At 42.2% G+C, this 14,251-nt stretch overlaps 1 protein-coding gene across 2 annotated transcripts in view; it reads right to left on the bottom strand.

Moving 5' to 3' along the window:
- The window catches only part of SLC16A12 (solute carrier family 16 member 12), a 74,115-nt gene extending 61,213 nt beyond the window's left edge, over positions 1–12,902 (bottom strand). The window contains exon 1 of one of the 2 annotated variants that reach the window (XM_033131405.1): positions 12,702–12,902. The gene's annotated coding sequence lies outside the window, so the exon portion shown is untranslated. Of the gene's footprint in view, positions 1–12,469; positions 12,573–12,701 lie in introns of those variants that run through there. The other variant, XM_033131406.1, reaches the window with a different exon arrangement.
- Positions 12,903–14,251: the final 1,349 nt, after the last annotated feature.

Genomic DNA, 14,251 nt, shown 5'->3' with positions numbered 1-14,251 from the left:
TTCTTGCCAACGACTTGAAGAAAGTCTTTTGGGAGCTTCTGGGAAAGGTCTCCTCACTACAGAGGAGCTAGGAAGACATGGCTTCTACTCTTCCAGTGGATGTTTCCTATCTTGATCTGACCCTTCAAACAACCGTAGCTGTCTTGGGACCATGACTGAAATCAGATTGAAAATGAAAGCAACACATCGCAGGGACAGAGTGAAGAGAATCACAGAGAAGCAAAGTCAGAGCTCAGACATTCTGCTCCTGGCCTTTCTACTACGTGAAGGAATTCTTCTCTTTACTAGTGAGGCCAGTTCAGGTTGGAATTTCTGCTCCTTACACCCCAAAACATCCTGAATGATACATTATCTACACATGCCACTTACGTGTCAGACCCAGCACACATATTCTAACCTTATGCAGTAGCTCCATGTCTTCAAAAGGGCGGGGGGTGGGGGTGGGCGGGGCTTTCTAAGCTTACATCAGATCTAATTCTGATTTCCTGAAATCCTAAATGGGCAGAAGAGAAAAGGAGACAGTGGTATGCACAGCTGTACGAAGGGAACACATATTGCTCGTTCCCATCACATGGCTAACTATAGAAGCAAAGACACCACACTGATTCCCACTGAAGTTTCCAGCCCCTCTCCCATGACCCCCATCCCCATAAGTGACAACATACTCTACATCTGGAAGCCTGATGTTCCTCAGCTGCTTCTCTCTGCCCAGAGAGTGCTGTATTGCGCACTACCAGGAGAAAAGACAAGAGGAGGGAAAAGGAAGAGGAAGAGAAGATTTCATCAGAGCACATAGTCTTTTCTTTCCAGGGTAATAATGACTATTTGGCTAAAGCATCCAAAGTTACTTGTGAAATGTGTTTTGCCAAGTGATACTTCAAGTTCCATTTTCAAAAACGACAGTACAAAATATAACCTATTCAGCCGTTCTTTGACAATGTTTCTTTGAGACCACTGAGTGATTTTTATTACATACCAGATATCAGCGAATCCTTCGTATCTTTCTCTAAGACCATAACATACGTGAATTGCAGCTTTCTACAATCCAGATTAGTCCTTAGGGCTTCTGCGTACCATCCTCCAATGAGAGACAGAGTCTAGTCAACATCTTCCCAACATCTCTGCTGATCTCAGCCTCAACCTTGATCTCATCATGGACCGTGAGATTCACCTCCAATCTGTTTCACACATGTCCCCCCAAAGCCACACTATCAGCCTATCATCACTGGTGCCAACCATCACTTCTGAAATCCAGAGCTGTTGTGAGAATTAAGTATCCCTGTATAACCCCAACTTTCTATCCTCCACAAGTCTCCCAATTCCTCAACTCCTATTGCACCTAGTTTTCAACCTCCTTGAGCTCTTAGGCCCCTCCTCCTGGATTTCCTCCCATTCCGTCGGTTTGCAGTGCTCTCCTTTCTTCTCTTTAGAGCCTAGAGCTCACAATCAATCACATCAATTGCTGTCTCTCTGGCACCCCCACTCTTTCCAAGCCACCAATCTCCAATCCCCATCAATGCAAACATCCAAAGATTTCCACTCCTATAACTAGTAAGGCAAGTTCTGCTAGAAGGAAATCTCTCAACCTTACAGATTAATGATGCAACATAATTATCATTTCCAACACAGACTAAGTGTTTGGAGTGACTCAGCAACCTTATATTGTACCTGTTCCAAGCACACAATGGTTAGTCAGAATCTTAAGTGCTCTATGCATCCATCATTTTCAGCAGTATAACAGACGGTGAACAGCTTTGCATCCTGGTTTTGCCTCTTAGTAGCTGTATATCCTCAGGCAAGTTGCTTAATCTCTGCGGTTTCAGTTGTCTCATTTGTAAAATTAGGATAACAATTTCTTCTTCACAGGTTGTTACAAGAAATTAGTGAGTTAACATTGTTAACATAATTTTAACAACGTTTAGAACTTAGTGTCCAAAACATGTTGGTTACTATTTGACAGAGAGAATTAGGCTGTTGGATGGATTTCCCCCCATTCTCTTTCCTTCAGCTCTTCCTCCAGTTTACTCATATCCACATGCATCCTCATCACTTTTCTGCCTTTCTCAAGGAAAGATGTGGCTGCCCTTTTATATTTAATTTCTCCAGTAAATATCCCCCTCTCCAATTTTCTATATTTTGAAGCTAGACCTTTATACTGGGTTCTCTTTAGCCTATAAATTTACTCAAGTGTCTCTCATCTTGAAAGCAGGAAGGAAGAATGTCGAGGGGAAGAAAACCCCCCTGCAGCCTTACTACCCTTTCTAACTTTCTACCACCAATTACTTTCTTCCCTTCACAAACCCAGTCTTTTCAGGACCAGCCTACACTGATAATCTCCTAGTTCCTTTTCTCATTCCCACCTCAATGGAATGGAATTTGCCTCCTGCCTCCCTTATACACTGCTCAAGCTGTTTTTTGACATTATCACCAATGACTCCTAATTGCCAGTGGTAACTCTGCCAACCCTAATGAACTGATGTCTCTAGCATTTGGCACTGTTGACCTCTCTCTCATTATTCTTTCCTCCCAAAATTTCCACAACAGGAATCTCTCCTGTTTACTCTTCTTCACCTCCGACCTGTGCTTCTCATGTCTTTTCTAGATCCCTCTTCTGACCACTCATTATGTTATGTCACTTATTCATTCATTCAACAAACATACTGAACACTTACCATATGTCAAGTACTTTAAAGCTTTTGAGACCAGGTAAGCAGAGTCCGCTGAAACAACTCCAGGGCACTATTCACAGTGAAATACAACTACTCAGAAATATTAATGGTGCTTTCTGAAGCTGTGCAATGGCATAACTATACATAAGACTAGTCTGTGTCCTTACAGTTGGTGTAGTGGAAAAGATCAACACATAACTAGCCAATTAGGGTAGCAGAAGGAAGGTACAATCACAGAGGTGTGCTCTGGGTATAACAGGAACACAATTTTTTGACCCATCTCACATTTCACCCTTCACACACTCCCCAGGTAATTACATCCAGCCATGTGATTTCAACTGAGGCTATTAGACAATGATGGCCAAATTTTGTATTGTTTGCACAGATTATCAAATTTTTGTCCAAACATCTCTACCACGTGCCCTATAGGGCACCAAGCACCAGGAATATAAATGCAGATAAAGCAGAAGCCTTACCATGAGGCATTAACCCTATTTCCCATCGGTACCATTTCAGCAGAAGCCTAATTCACCACAGGCTTGGACCTGTCTTGAAGCCCCATTCAGAATTATCTGTTTGAAACACAAGCTAATTTTAGCCACCCACCCCCTACTCCTGTCCAGCTCCTCTGTTTAAAAGCCTTCAAGGACCATTCTTAGCAGCCAAAGCAAAATCAAAACTCCTTGTACCTTAGTGTGACACACAAGACCCTAAATCATCAAGCTCCTGCTTGCTCTCCGGGCACCCAGCCCCCTGTACACCAGCCCCACGGAGCCACCCTAAGGAACTGAGCCGTTCTTCCAACCCACAGCGCACTTTCCCACCACAGCACATTTGCACCTATTGCTCCTGCTGCCTAGAATGGCCTTCCTTGGATGGTTCACCTCACGACTTTCTATGATTCTTCAATGGTTTGACCAACCGAGAGCATGGAGTCCTCCAGCTCTGAACTCACACGGAAGGCGGTCACTTGTGGAACTCACCACAATGCCGTGATTGTCTGTTGTAATGCCAGGGGTGATGCTGAGGCTTAGCTCCCGGCAGGTGAATGCAGGATACAGTGAGGCCAAAAAGCAACAACAACGGAGCCATGGCTGGGGGGTTCGTACCACTATATTCTCCCTGGCGGCCCTGCGAGACACAGGAAGTAGGATCCGCAACACCCGCGCATACTAACGGAGCCACGGCAGTTACATACAAAACAATAGTGGCTAATGGCTAACTGGTCACAGCTGCTGGCCAGTTAATTACATGAGTGCTTGCACGTGTGGGTTATATAACTGAGCTAGCACCTTTCCATGTGAGACCGAAAGCCTGGAAACTGCTCTCCTGGCCCTTTCAACATCTGTCCACACACCTGTCTCCCCTGGGGAACTGTACGCCTTTGACCCAGAGCCCTGTACTCTCTGAGGACCTTCAGCACCCAGCACTGTGTCCAGCACATGCTGGCTACTCAGCCTGATGCAGACGTAAATGCACGGAGTTCATTTAACATTGTTTAATCACAATATTTTTTATGAGACACTTTAAAGGTAATTAATTCTATTTCACTGATTCAAATGTCTCTTCCAGCTTAAAACTAATAGAATTATATATATATATATATTAAAAAAGACTCCACTGAAACTTTACCTTAATGTAGCCTGTATGTGCAGCCAATTAGGTATACTAGCACGTGAGAATTTATAAAGGAAGCAGAATGTGCCAGGACGATTCTGAGATGCCAATTTGGGTGCATCCGCTACTCAATGTCATTTGGAATTTGAGGCAGACCTGCATCTCCAATAAAATTAGAATATATGGTTGCTTATATTTTATCTTCTTTGAACGTGGAAGATAATTAAAGAAGTCAACCTAAAGAAGTAAAAAGTAGAGAAAAATGGGGCTTAATTTTTGATACAACGACCAGTCCTTTTATTATCAGAATGCCCAATTAAGAAAAACATTTCTGACAGTACCTTATTTATAAGCATTTATTTATGTATTACCCAGGTACTTAGACTTTTTCTGAGAGTGTTTATGAGTTTCTAAGTTAAGATAATACCCTGTTGCCTGGTGAGCCTTGGAACTTAATTAGCCAAACAGCTGGCCAGCACTGAGGGCAGGGTCTGTGTTGATGAAACAAAATGAAGCTTCAGACTCATATGCAATGGGAGTTACCCATGGGTCTCCTTGGAACCACACCTAGAATCTAGCAGTCACCGCTCTAATTTCAAAAGAGAGAATGAAGACATCGGGGAAACGTCTGAATCTTAAAAGTCAAGGAAACACAATACTTCTTAACGAATCATCTTATGCCAAAAATACCACAATGGCTGTCTGCACTGCCAAATCCACTAGCTAAACACTGAAATTTATCTTCTCATTGTTTGTCTCAATACCCATGCAGAAGGAGCCTATAGTTTTGTGCAGGCTGCAGGGTTTTCAAAGAAAAAGAAAACTTCCTTGGTGGTTTCCATGGCCTGTGCTCGGATACTACCAAGCTATACACACACACATACACTCATGCTCCAACCCTTTTGACAGTTACGCACACACATATGTGGGGAAATAGCAAATTAAAATATAAAAAAGAAAACGTCATTGACCAATGTGCATTGGGTTAATGTGAGCACAGAAGACGGCACCTGGCCCTTAGCTCTTCCTTAGGATTTTATCTTTGACCCATCTCACATCTCTCTAGAAACACTCTCCTTGGATACTTACACACGCACGCACACACACACACACACACACACGACTTAAACTGACTCTCTATGTTGATAGCTCCCAAACACACACACACACACACACACACACACACACACACAGGACTTAAACCGAGTCTCTATGCTGATAGCTCCCAAACTATATTTCTTGCCCAGAATAACTAACTGCTCATTTGGCTCTCTTTCCCTAGAAGCATGGAGGATATAAAGTTAATGACACCAAAGTCTTCCCTTGCTTTTTCAACACAGATGCAGAATAGTAGCTTAAAATAATTAGGAGCTACCAAAACTACATGAACCAAATTTGGCAGGGAAAGGGAAGCAGACACTCAGAAACCTAGTGGCCTAGTCATTTACAAATTTGTTTTTGCCAAGAAATCCTTTGTCCAAATAAAATCTTACTTAGAAACCCAAAATGTGAAACCAAGAATAGCACAGCTGCTCAGTTGCAGAAAAGACCACCGAAAGGAACCCTAAGCAGGACGCTGGACATCTCCCCACACACATTGTCCCCAGGCTCCACACCAGCCCCTGAGACCCCGTGAAACTCCCAGAAATCTACAAAATACAGTTCAAAAACTATTGGTCAAGATCCATGAAGGTGCTGTTTTTAAATATAAGAATCAACAGTTCAAGCACAATTTGGGCAAAGCTAACGGGTAATGGTGGGAGACAACTTCCATGAATATGAAAAGTGAGAACAAAATGTCATTAAAAATAGTGAGTTAGATCAGTGTTTTCCCAGTTCTATGCCAATCGCCTCACCACAGTTTCTCAAAGACAGCAGATCCCAATGACAAGGGAAAATGTAAAATTAGTCAGAATTTGTTTAAGTCCTATAAGGCCAGGTATTAACTGCTATCTTTCCTATATCATGTCTTTCTTATATAAAAGTCCTATATTTCCAAAATCTCTTTTGATTCAATTAACTTTAAAAAATTATCCGGAGGCAAATTTGAGCATTAGGATTTACAACTCAACCAGTTAAGGAAACTCATAATAAACAAGAACACATCTATTAAGTATTACATAGAAAACAGATTGTTGGAGAGGAAAAGATCAAATTATTGTCCTCTAGAAATATATACTTTATGACACCACAATCACCAAAAACATGGTCAATTGATTGGTTGGTTGACTGTAATGGTACCAATTTGGTTGGTTGGTTATTTTGACATTGTATAGACAAAAGCTCAGTGAATCTGAAAGAAGGGGGGAAAAAAATCAGTGAAAATTCATCCCACCATCGGGAAAGCCTCCCATATACTGAGTGGGTACTGTATAGAGAAATTGCAAAAAAAGAGAAAAAAGTATTACGTTTAATTTTTTTCATATGTTAAGAAAATACCGTAACAACCATTTGTTTCAATAAAATCTGTTCGGAAAAAGCATAAAATTATTAAGTATTATATAAATCCGTGGTTTGCAGCCCCACCTGCACATGAGATTCACCAGGGAAGATTTAAAAACCACTGATGCCCTGGCCATACCCTAGACCTACTGAATCAGAACTTTTGAGGGTGGGTCCTTGGCACCACTCTTTTTTTCCTTCCCCAGGTGACTCTAATGATGGATCACTCAGTTGTCAATCACCATCCTGGACAAACCACTTCTTTTTGATAGCAGTGATGGCTTTGAGTTTGGGCTCCCCCCATTCGTGACTAGTTAATAATGATGGATAAGGTTGCTTTTTGCTATCGTGTTTCCCCGAAAATAAGACCTAGCTGGACCATCAGCTCTAATGCGTCTTTTGGAGCAAAAATTAATATAAGACCCAGTATTATATTATATTATATTATATTATATTATATTATATTATATTATATGACCTGGTCTTATATTATATTAAAATAAAACCGGGTCTTATATTAATTTTTGCTCCAACTGACACATTACAGCTGATCGTCCAGCTAGGTCTTATTTTTGGGGAAACACAGTAATTGTGTTTTGTGGTTGACTTGACCCATATCTGACTGAAGAAACAGCACTCTATTCTCCCTCCAAGCAGATATGACTTTGCTGTAGTGTGGGTTTGCAGGTTGTTTTTTTGTTTTGTTTTGTTTAATTTTGTGATTTCTTCATGGGCTATGAGTTCAGTTATTTCGAAGTTACAGGTTCAAAGGCCTGAAATTGCTATTTCAAGAAATACAACTGCTTTCAGTAGAGAAATATGAGCTCACTCTCATGGAAAGCATTTCTTCAAAAGTAGTAGAATTACAAAAACAATTCCAGTTGGTCCCCCAAATAAGAAATTGCAACCTTAATCTGAAATATGTTAGATAAACCTGAAAATGGTTAAGTTTGCTCAGAAATATTTTTAAAAAGTATAAAGTCAACAATTTTTTAAGTATTTTATGTTGCTAATTTGTTTTACACACATGAACCAGAGAGCCATAAGACCGTGTGGAGGGGAAAGGGTTGTGCTTTTTACCGTGATTCGGAACTTGAAAACTAGATTCAGGTCTCCTCTATAATCTTAAGTGATTAACATTACAGCCATAAGAGAGGCTCATAAACATGGAATTTCTCTCTCCAGATGCAGAGAAATGAGCTATTTTCAAGAAACACTGGGTACCCTAAGAAACTGAAACATTAAAAGCTCTGGCTACTGAAGCAATCAGAAGCCAGTAAAAAGTCAAAAAGTTGATACATCATGTTTCAAACATTTTATTTCAACTTTAGTCACATAAAGTAAAATCATTCATGAATCTGGTTCTCGGGTCGTGATTAGAGTTCTGTGTTGCCTTTCTTGGGTAAACCACTCCCAGATTTTCTGCTTCTACTTCTTAAAAGCACTTATAACTTAAAGGCACTTGGGAAAAAATTTGAGTGCAAAATCTTTCTAGACTTTTTACTATAGTTTTCTAATCTTTTACAGCTGTATATTCCACACCTAAGGAGTATTAGCTTATTTGTTGATGTTGCTTTTTCGAAAAATCTTTACATTCTTTTTTTTTGATTGAGATAAAATTCACTATTTTAATCATTTTAAAGGGTACATACAATTCAGTGGTTTTTAGTACATTCATAATGTTGTAAAACCATCACCACTATCTAATTCTAGAACATAGCCATCACCCGAAAAAGAAACCCTGTACCTATTATGAGTCACTCTCAATTCTCCCCACTTCCATACCCTGACAAGCACTAATCTACTTTTTATCTCTGTGGATTTGCTGATTCTCTATGTATTTGCTTATTGTGGACATTTCATATAAGTGGAATCTTACAATATGTGTTTTGCGTGTGTGTGTGTCTGGTTTGTCTCATTTAATATAACGTTTTCATGGTTCATCCATGTGTCGATATTGTTTTTTAATATGGTTTACTTTTATGGCCCTATATGGCAAATCAACTTAGTTTTCACAGAAATAACATTCTTAGTTTGCCATTCACATTTATGTAGTTTTTAATTAAATTGCAAAATTACAATAGTAAGTACTGGAATAAACAGGTCTATGATCACACACCACCGTAAGCATGCACTTCAGCTGATAAAAGCAAAGTTTATTATGACAACAATTATTTAGCACAGGCATCTCTGTGCTCTGAGCAACAACCAGTACATGTTTCAGAAGGAAAGGAAAGGGCTGGTTAACCCAATGAGTTGTTTTAGTGCTGGCCAATACGCCATTACCCAGGGCGAAGGGTTACGCTTGCAGAGGGCGTAGGGGCAGTAACCCAATATAACCTCAACTGGTCCCCACAAGAAAACCTTCTATATGTCTTCAAAAAGAAGCAAGGATGTGTACTCATAAAGATATGTATACCCTTCTGCCTCTATAAAAGCTTTACCATCCTATCTGTCTTTCAAGGAACAGCTCAAACGTGTCGTCTACAAAGTCTTCCCTAAGCCTTGACTCTTCATAGTACCTACGACATGCTCTCTCTCCTTCCTTTTAATTTTCAAAGGACTTATCTGTCTTGTGGTGGTTATAAACAGTACTATAGCTAGCCACACAATGTCTTTTCTTACATACCAGGCTGTTAGCTGATTCAGAGGCAGGTTCTGTGCCCTTATATCACCTACTGCCACCCGCACACAAAAAGAAGTGCTCAGAGCACAATCATTACACAAATATTTAAGAAGTAGAAGTTCAATAAATATTTATTAAGTAATGAATGAGCTAAATAACTAATGAATGGTGTGTAATGTCTTACCTGGCTACAATAACTCACTCCATTCATCAATGTGCAGCAAAAGAAGGGGCGGGTGGGGATCTGACAGGGCAGAGTAGTGGGCAAGTGAAGAAAATCAACTACTCTGGGTGCCCAGCAGCCATCAGAAATCATGAGTTTCCTCCAAGGGTTTGACAGAAATCACTTTCAAATAGGACACTGTTAGATAATGACACTTCCTGATGTCCTTTGATGTAAAACAAATTAAAAACAGAGAGAAAAATCTTTGTACTCAAAATCTCCCAACATCTTCAAGAGTGGATTTGTTTTTTTCTCAATTAAACTATTATACTACTTTAATGGCTAAGGTTTTTTAGATATACTGGAAAGGTACTCATAAGAAAATAACTTCCAAATCGGCAATTTTAAAAAACAAAGCAATTGGTTAACTAAGGAATGCATAAACAACCCCAAAAGCTGCACTGAATACTTTTTTCTTTTTTTTTGGCTGTATACGACTGAAAAACTGCCAAGTTCATTTTGATAAGCCATTGTTAAAAACAATAAACATGCCTGAGCTTGCAAACCATGCCATTTGAAGAAAAAGCAATTGAGAGAATTAGAAAATGCTTAAAACTGCAAAGTCCAATTAAAAAGAAAAACTTCTGTGGAAACGGGTTTACCAACAAGTCACCACACTGTACCTACCGCTTATTAATGTGGAGGGAATGGAGGGCAAAATGTCAAGTGAGACAAAATAAAAGAAGAACAACATCTTCATAAATAAATAAAAAGCTACATCTTACAAACTAATACAATTACAGTCTGCAACACTAACATGGGGGCACTAACACGATGGAGAAAATTAATCTTCCTGTGCTTCATTAAGCTTAATGTCACCACAGTGATGGCCCTGCACTAAAGGAAATAAAATTGCAGGGACTCTGAATACACATACATAAATCACCAAATGTAGGAATTTCTATTCTTGTATAGTAGAGTGTCAGTTCTTAAAAGTCAAAATAACTTCATCAGAAATTGTTTTCAGTGATTTTAAAATTAGCAGATTCATGGGATTGGAAGGAAGATAATTTGGAATACTTAATGTTCGTTTCCGTACGTAGGCAAAACTGGAATTCTCTTCTACCTGCCAAACAAAATCTTGGAAAATTTCTAATGAAGGAATTGTAACTTGAGGATCAAAGTTCTTTGTTTTGATCATTAACATATCCCAAATGCCCAGAAGAGCACCACGCAACAGGCAACAGACAATAAATATCTGTTCAATTGAACTAAATTGAAAAACACAAAAAATGTGCAATGCAATGCTAAAACGCTAAATAAGTCTGCTTAAAATTCCTTTCTCAGCTTGGTTATAGGTCATGGTGTTAATCACAACACACAAATGGTCCTCATACAAGCCACTTTTCCCAAGTCAGCTCCACAGCCATAAATCACATCTTTGCCTAACCAATCACCACCATGGGGGGCAGAGAAGCAGACGGAGAGATGGGGGTAAATTTAGTCCATCTGTTCTGATTACCATTCTTCTGGAAGTTTAGCTGGGATGTATCTATCATAAATATTCATTTTCATATAGGAATGTAAATGTTATTTAAAATTAAAGGTTTCTAATATTTTAATTGTATAACAAAGGCGGTTTGACTAAATCAACCTCTCTGATCTATTTCAGAATCCCATCAATTTAAAAAAAAAGATAAATAAAAATATGAGGAAAATGATATGATTAGTTGATTCTAGTCATATCATTTTTGTTCAAAATGCCTGTTAGCAATATGCTTTGAAAACTGAACTAAGTGGCAAGGAGAAGGCCTGCATTCTCATGTTGGTTCCATCACCAATTAACACTACGAGCTTTGCCAATCCTTGTCATCCAGAATCTGAGCTTCCAGGACTGTAAGGTGAGAGGTTTGAACAGATGATCTCTAAAATCTTTTTCCAATTTCCAAGATCCTGTGATTATAAGTGATCAAATCTGGTCACTTAACTCCTACTCTTTATTTCCATTCTTTATTTCTTCAACAGACAGGATGGACACCTTGGGGGTAGAGGGTAGATATCATTAGCCTAGTTTGGCATGACATTTATTGGGGCAGAGGATAAACTATGCAGAGGCAGGTGATGATTTTAAAAGCTAGTGATCTCAGATACCTGTGGAGAACCTATGTTTCTAAATTTGGCAGGGCTGAACACTTTCCTCCTGGGTAAAGCTGGCTGTGCCACCAGAGTGCCCAGCTCTCAGCAAATAAACAGGTAGGATGAACTAATTAGAGGCCCTTCAGAGTGGAAGGCTTTAACCAGTGTGCTTGCTGGCAGGTCCCATCTGACTCAATATTTAAAAAAAAAAGTTATAAGAGTTTCATAATGCTGAATTGTGAAAACGGCAGGCTAACCAAATACCAGTAGCCCCAGAACTTGAATCTGCTTTAAAATTTGCTTGCCAACACTTTTCCCTGAGTCCGAACTACAGGTATCACTGCATTTCTTCGAGGACAAGAAGCAACTGAGAAGTGCAGTTCGGTCACTTGATGGTTTGAAGGCTGGTGTGTTTTTATTACACCACACACGAGAAATGAATATTATTACTACCTGAGGCAGCTGGGAATTAACAATAACAACAATAACAACAACAAAAACGCTGAAAACGATCTAGAAGAAAGGCGGTCTCTATTGCACGGAGAAGTCTGCATTTGGAAACAACAGGAGATGGAGATCAAAGTCGCTCCCTCTCCAGCCACCTGCCCAGAAACTCCTGGAGCGCAGGCCCAAAACCAACAAGGCAAGTGGGCACATGGCTCTCCCTTGACCCAGCAGACGCTCCGAAGGACCCGGGTTGGGGTGGCGGGCTCCCGGCGCGTTGCTGGGCGCTGGGCAGAGGGGGAGCGAACCGAGAGCCTTCTACCAATTCCACGAAACCCAGCCCTAGAGCCCCGCGAAGGATGCCTGGGTCACCTGAGACCCGCGCCCTCCACTGCCAAGCCGGGGAGCTGGAAGAGAGTAAGCCAACGGAGTTCTCTGGCTCACATGCTGGGGATCCCGGAGTCTCAGTCGCCCGCGGGGACCGCGCCCGGGGCACCGCGCGGGGCCAGGCTTCAGTGCTCCGCAGCCGCCCGCAGCGCGCAGACCCCCGTTCGCCTGACCCCGGGCCGTGCCCGGCCCCAGCCCGGCCCTGCCGCGTCCTCACCTCGCGCCGACAGCTGCAGCCCAGGTGGTAGTGCGCGGACATGCCCCCGGGGCGCACCCACTGAGCCGCGTCTCTGCGCGGGGGCTCCTTCCCGGGACCCAAGCGCCGCGGTCCGCGCTTCCGAGGGGCGGGGAGTGGAGCACGGGGCGGAGGCTCCGGCGGAGCCGGGCCGGGGGGCGAGCGGGCAGCGCTGGGGAGGAGGGAGCGGCGGGGAAAATCTCAGTGCTCAGCACCCGCAGCTCAGCCGTGGACTCTCTGCCGGGAGGGCGAGCGGGATTTATCCCTGGGATGCGCTCTACGTGCTGCGACTTGGCGAGGGGTGAGGGGCCCCGGGGAGGAGGGGCGCCTCGCGGTTATGTAATGGATGGGCCACCGAGGTCCCAAGCCAGCTCGCTCGAGGACTGCCCGACCCTCCCCGGGGAACACCTCAGCAAGCAGAGGGGCCCGGTGTTCCCCGAAAGAACTTTCCCCTGCAGGGTCAAAGAGCAAGATCTCGAAAAAGAACGCAAAGACTCCCTTAGAGTGTCTGGGACAGGGGTCTGGATTCTGCCGGCCAGCCCTTCCCGTTCACAGCACAGGAAACCGAGGCCCCAGTGTTAGTTAAAAGCGTTGTCTCTTGGAGTTAGATGGACCTGGATTCAACTCTCCTGAGTGACCTCAGACAACTTACCTAAGTCTCTGAGCCTCAGTTTCTACACCTGTAAAATGAGAATACCGGTAATACTAGTGTTCACTTCATGTGGTTGCTGAGAGGACAAAAATGAATGAGGTTCAGGGGCCGGGCACATAACGCGCCCCCAGTAAATGTTACTGTCTCTGTGCTAAGGTCGGCCCAGCTCCCCAACTTCGCCTTAAAGGGTGCTGTCTCTCCGGCCGGAAGAAGGAGCTGCCTGAGTCTGCCACGAGGTACTGCTCCTGAGGCAGGTTCCAGGCTCACCTTTCTGTAAATGTCTCTCCCTTTCCGAAGTGAGGTCTCGAGTTCTCGGAACTGACACGGTCTGGGTCCAACCTCTTGGGCTCATCCTTGCTCCTCAACGACGTCGTCATCATCCGGGAGCTTGCTGGAAAGGCAAAAATCTCAGGCCCAATCTCACAGCCTGTAAATCGTCACTTGTATTTTAACAAGAATCCCTAGGTGATGTAGTGGCTTGTACATCTAAGTTTCAAAAGAAGTGCAACTTTCGGGAAACTTTTAGAAGAGGCGTAGAAAGTTATTGAGCAGTGGCCACACAATACCTTAGGATATATATATTTTTTTAACAGACTAGTACAATCATTCCTCATTCGACCCTATGGCTATTTTGTCTCTTCCCCTTCTGTTTCCTCCTCTTTATACTGTGTTTCCCCCAAAATAAGACCGGCTCGTATATTAATTTTTGCGCCAAAAGACGCATTAGGGCTTATGTTCAGGGGATGTCATTCTGAAAAATCATGCTAGGGCTTATTTTCCAGTTAGGTCTTATTTTCGGGAAAACACCGTAAATCTGTATTTAAGTCCTATTTTGTACTTGCAAAAAACTCTGGGTTACGTTTAACTAATGATTGGTGAA

The sequence above is a fragment of the Rhinolophus ferrumequinum genome, chromosome 16 (assembly GCF_004115265.2).
Source record: "Rhinolophus ferrumequinum isolate MPI-CBG mRhiFer1 chromosome 16, mRhiFer1_v1.p, whole genome shotgun sequence".
Lineage (NCBI taxonomy): Eukaryota > Metazoa > Chordata > Mammalia > Chiroptera > Rhinolophidae > Rhinolophus > Rhinolophus ferrumequinum.
The sequence above is the reverse complement of the archived record's forward strand: the minus strand, read 5'-3'. Positions and strand labels throughout refer to the sequence as shown.